Source organism: Urocitellus parryii, unplaced genomic scaffold (assembly GCF_045843805.1).
Source record: "Urocitellus parryii isolate mUroPar1 unplaced genomic scaffold, mUroPar1.hap1 Scaffold_43, whole genome shotgun sequence".
Classification (NCBI taxonomy): domain Eukaryota; kingdom Metazoa; phylum Chordata; class Mammalia; order Rodentia; family Sciuridae; genus Urocitellus; species Urocitellus parryii.
In genome coordinates this window covers 1,260,302-1,266,460 of record NW_027553833.1, presented here as the reverse complement: position 1 = coordinate 1,266,460, position 6,159 = coordinate 1,260,302, and positions in this window count along the sequence as shown.

Sequence of the window (6,159 nt, the reverse complement as noted above, 5' to 3'; positions counted from 1 at the left end):
GGGCTGACGTCCATGCAGAGCCTGCTGACTATTGACTACAGGTTGGAGATGGCCCCTTCACACTCATAAGCCATCATTTTTCTGCATCTTGGAAAAAAGCTCTCATGTCTTTGTGTATGTGATCTTGTTAAAGATGTATAAGGCAGCCAAAAGGAGAGAGGGTCCCACATATAGGATATGTGGAGGCTTTAATCCTGGAAAAACAAACTTGTGTTAGCTTCTTATTGGGACGAAATCCCTGAGACAATCAACGTATAAGATGAAAGATTTATTTTGGGTCAGTTTTGGAAGTTTCAATCTATGGTCATTTTGGTGTGGCCTTGCATTAAAATAGCACATTATAGAAGAAGCATTTGGTGGTGGCATTTTGCTGTCTCCTTGGCAACAAGGAAATGGAGAGAGAGAGAGAGAGAGAGAGAGAGAGAGAGAGAGAGAAATCAGGGCCCCTTTATAGGTATACCCTTGGTGACCTAACATTTTCTACAACTCCAATAGCACCAAAGGCTGGGGACCAAATCATTAACACATTGGTCTTTGAAGGGCATTCAAAATCTAAACTATAATACAAACAAATAGCAATAATTCTTGATGAGCCTTTTGCTCAGACTGGTACTCTGTAAACAAAGAAAATTGTTTTTGAAGGTTACCAAGTTTTTTTTTTTACACAAAAATATCAAATGTGACATTAAAACTTGAGTAATATTATCTTCTCATCTTATTTTTGATTTTGTTAAACTAAACATGACAAAATTTACTATCCTAACCATCTTAGGTGTACAATTCAGTAATGTTAATAGACATGGGGGTGAAGCCAATCTCCAGAACTCTTTTATCTTGCAAAACCAAACCTCCGTGCCCTTTTAACAATGATTCAACTCCTGTCCTCCTTGGGTCCCTAGTACACACCATTCTACTTTGTGTTGCTGTGAATTATACTAATCTTGGTATCTCAAGTAAATGAGACAATAAAAAATAAAGTATTTGTGTTTTGTGATTTGTTTATCTCATATACCCTAATGTCTTAAAAGTTCTCCATGTTGTCAGAATTTCCTTCCCATCCCTAAATGGCTGAATAAAATTCCATTGTATGTGTATACCATATTTTGTTCATATCTTCATGTGTCGATAGACACTTGCATTGCTTCCGCCTTTCAGCTATAGTATCCCCTCCCTCCCCACTTTAATTGCAATTTCATTCTTCACAGTTTCAATTACTCATTGTCAATCACAGTCCAAATATATTTAATGGAAAATTCCAGAAATAAATAATTCATGGGTTTTGAATAACTTTAATTACAGCAAATTTTTATATTTGCTCTAGCTTATTATTAGCTATTGCTTTTAATCTCTTAATATGCCTTATTTAGAAGTCAAACTTCTAAATATGTATGCATGTATAGGAAAACATTTTTATATATAGTATTTATAATTTATATATTTTGTATAATATAAATATATATATATATATATATATATATATATATATATATACATAATTTGTGTATATATGAATCTGTGTGTATTCAATAGTAATACGTGAATTCCAAGCAGCCTAAGGGGCCTTGGAACATACTCCTTGTGGATAAGGGGGGGCAGTGATTTATGGCAAATAATGTTTTTACAATAATGAGGACTCAAATATCTTTTAAAGACAGTTTCAAAATTTTGCAGGTATCTACACAGAAATAGAATTGCTAGATAATATGGTAATCCTGCTTCTAATATTGTGAAGAATCTTCCAATGTCAGTGCTGTGGTATGAATATACATTTCCTCTAAGAATTCATATGCTGAAAGCCTCCCATCAGGAGGTGTGGTCTTCAGGAGGTGATGATAGCAGGAAGGCTGAACTCTGATGAATGTGCTTAGTGCCCTCATAAAAGAGGCTCCCGGAATATTTTTTGCCACTACTGTCATGTGAGTTTATAGCTAGAAAATGGCTGTCTATGAGAAAGCAGGCCCTTATCAGACACGGAATCTGTTAGTGCCTTTATGTTGGACTATGAGAAATGAAGTTCTATTTGTAAACCACCTGATCTCTGGTATTTAGTTACAGCAGTCAGAAAGGTGAAGATAGTGTATATATTTTGTTATATACAAAATGATGAGCCTTATGGGTTTGGTTCTGCATTGCCTGGGGTAGAGGTCCCTGTATGTTCTGCAAACTATTCAAGAAGTTAAAATTAAGTATAACAGAACAATTGGGGACAGTTAGAGTTCCGCAGAGACTATTAATGTTGTGTGAGGGCTAACCCAATGCAAGGCAGACCACTGAGTTATGGTAATAAGGCTTATCATGATTGACATAATTTCCTCCAAGGAACTGAATATAAAAGAGACAGTACAGGCAGGGATTTATTTTGGAACCTATGGAAGTAGAAATGGAGACCTGAATATCCAATGATGAGATTCTTGGAGAGATTATAATGCCATATGTCTTCAAGGGTAAATCCATATCTAAGAGCCAAATTATAATCCCAAGTACTAGGTGGGAGGTTGAATGGTTGAATGAGAATGGAAGCTTTACAGGAATCATTTATTAAAACTTAAAATAAAATATCCTTAATTGTACACCCTATTTACATACACAAATATACATATATGTACAAGAAAAAAAATATATATATAGTTTCTGGGGGGAAAATCATTCAAACATAAAGTCAAGCAAGAAGGTAAAATTCTATCAGTTTTACCTGCATATCCAGGAATAACAGCATCAAGCAGACTATGTTGAAAAGGATCCCATAAAAAAAGCAAACCTAGTCCTGATGTCAAAAAATAAAATAACTTCTAGGTATAAGCCAACAAAATCAATTTCCACATAGCTGACTTTTAACTGTCCTATCATGATATACAAAGAGGAACAGAAATATCATTAGTTTCAAGAAAAAAAATTCCCTCAATGACCCTAGAAATCATATTTGGTCTAACATTGCTTCTAATATTCAAAAGAAACTGTTAGTGTCTTGATTACATTTCTTAAGAACTATGGCATCTTTCCCCAGGATACAAAAATCCCAAAGAGCCTGTAATTCAGATTGCCATATTATATTTTCCTAGTTCCCGTAATCTATTCAAATGGATCATGTACATAAGATCAGCTCTAGTTGTACTTGGAATTAAATTCTTCTGGTTTCTTATTGTCTTAGTTTTTTTTTTTTTCACTGTGACCAATATCAGAAACAAAAGAAGAAAGATTATTTGGGCCCATGATTTCAGAGGTTTTAATTCATCGTTAGCTGGCTCCATTGCTTGGGTCTGAGATGAAGCAAAACACCAGGGTGTAAGGGCAGGGCTGAGGAAAACCGCTCAGCTCATGGCAGTGGGGAAGCAGAGAGAAAGAAGATAGGGACAACATAAGTTCCCCAGGGATATAGTTCCAGTGATCTACTTCCTCCAACTGTGTCTCCCATCCCGCCTACAGTTTCTACCACCTCGCATTAATGCCAACAAAGTATAAATTCACTGATGAGATCAAAGCATCTGACTTCCCCCAAAACCCTACTGCTGTACATTGCTGTACTGGGACCAGACCTTCAATGTATGAGCCTTTGGGGAATATTCCATATCCAAACCAAAGCACCTATTAGTTCTGTTTTCTGTAGGAACACATAACACTGCCTTGAGATATAATATAATAAATCTTACTTTACTAGTACTATATCTATTTTTATTCTATTCCTATTCCTTCAGTAGTGCTTCTTGCCAAGAGTGATCCTCATGATTGTGTTTATTATGTTGTATATCATCATTCAGACTCAGAAGCTATGAAAAAGAAAATGAGATGGCTCTTGTTTTACTCTCAGCAATATTAGCTAACCTGCTATTTTCCTGAGCTTCGGTCCTTTGTCATAGGCATGGGAATTTGGAGCTGGGTTTCACCAATCCATGACTCCACATGCAGAAGGGGAAATGATTGTTTTAGGAAGATCATCCCAACAATAAAGAATTAGCTTCAATCTACATAGTACTTTCCCAAGACCATACCTAGGAAACTGTAGTTTTCTATTAATAATTTTATCCACAAATGATGTCATGCTTTTCTACCCACAGTTTTAATGACTTTTATATTCATTTCAGTGATAATAATGTGGGTAGGATGTTTGTGCCTCCTGATATAACACATCACAGATTTTGATGGGCCATAAATGGACAGTTCTAATAGGTTGTGGAGAAAACATCAGAGTCATTGGTACAGCTTTTATGGTACATTTCTTTTTAAGTTATTCTTCTTAGAACTTATGACATGGCCCAGGCTTAGGTGAAAAATGAGAAGTCACTTTAGATTTTATTTACTGATTGTGCCATTGAGTTGACCCTTGATCATTAGTCTATATTTCTGGACTTACCAGGTTATGAAGACTTCAATATACATTTAATAAAATTTTCCATTTTTTTCAGTATTAGGATATACAGTACTAAGATCCAAGGCAAAATACATGTCTCCAAAGAAGTACACAGTTTTTAGCAGAGTACAATCATGCATTTATTTAATAAGAGTCAGAGTAAGCCTCAAGGGTAAAACAAAAAATGTTGAATTTGTTTCTAAAGGAGGAAAATGAATAAAAGTGGATTCAATCAAGTTTTTAAACTTAGAGTAGAAAATATATTATAGAGCCCAAATTTTAGAGTAGATAGGGCACAAACTGCCTTCAGGGTCCTCTGTCATTATTATTCTCAAAATTGGGACTGAGGATCCAAAACCCACACTATGCTTTGTCCACTCCACTCTATGCTTCCTGTCTTCCATGGAGCCACACAGAAAGTTTAGGGAGACCTGAGATGCTCGTGCTTAAGAGCGCCATCTTCTGAAAGCAAACATCTTATGGAGCCCCTGAATATTGGATCTATGGCCATGAGTTATGACATCAACGTCAGGCTCCTGGGAAAGGAAAGCTTACCATGGTAGATTCATAAATTATATGGTATCTTCAGAATATGCAAATAAGCAATGGTAGATAAGTAGGCATATTAACTTATGTAAACTTGCACATACTAGGAAAGAAACCTGCTTGAATATGCAACAGAACTCAAGAACAAGCTCATGTTCTCAAAGATAAAATTCAACTTACAAAAAAATTTATTAATGTTTAATTCCCCCCTCAAAGAAACTCCCAAACACTGTAACTCCTTCAAAGATTTTGACTCTTACACTTTTATGAAAGAAAAAAATAAAACCAATTTTCTTTTTATTTAAAATATCATCCTGGACAAAAACCATGGCCCTTTCAGATGTGTGTTATCAGTACCGTTTCCAAATGACTAATTTCTAACAATAAAATCTAATTTCCCCTCCACAGATGAATGCCATGTTTTTTTTTTGTTGTTGTTGTTTTGTTTGTTTGTTTTTTTCCTACTGGAACTCTGATTTGCAGAGTACAAGGCAATTCTTCCAAGCCTATACTTGCACATGCTTTCTCTAACATAGTTCTGTCATTGTCAAAGTAGTGGTTTTTGAATTATGAGCCTATGACTTTTTTTGTACAATATGATCTCCTGAGTCCCCATAGATGCTGAGATTTATGTAATAGGATGTGTTTATTCAGTCTATGCTCCCATATGAATACTACAGGGACCCTGTGTTTAACCTGCAGGCCTGAGTGGTTGGCCTTAGTCTCAGTGAAGTTGGCACTGTGGGTTAAGTATTTTCAGAACATTTTCCAATGGGTACAGCAAGAGTCTTTGTACTTGGATTGATCAAATTAAAAAGATGCTTGGAGTGGATTCTGCAATGAGATAGTTTTAAGCTAAAATGATGTAGTCACTCACTTCTACTTAATTTAATCCCTGATGTTATTCAACCAAGACTCCAGTGAGCATAACTAATTAAAATTTTAAAATTAGAAAAAAATTATTCTTTAGAAACTTGGAAATTCCAAACAAGTCCACAAATAATTTTTACACAAAATTGCTCAAATATTTCAAGGAGATTGGACTTTGAATATTTGGAAACCATTACTATGTGTACAATTGTAGCCAGTGACTTTCATTCAGAGTTGTTCTTTGGTAAGAAATCATGACTAGCTGTCTCTGGTATGACTGAAAAGTTCTATTATCTCCACCCTTTGATAATGTTAGTAGCATTAAGTTACTGTTCTAGCAAGGCATCTTACATGGTCTTACCCATGTTGACGTAACTTTGTTTTTCATATAAAGATGA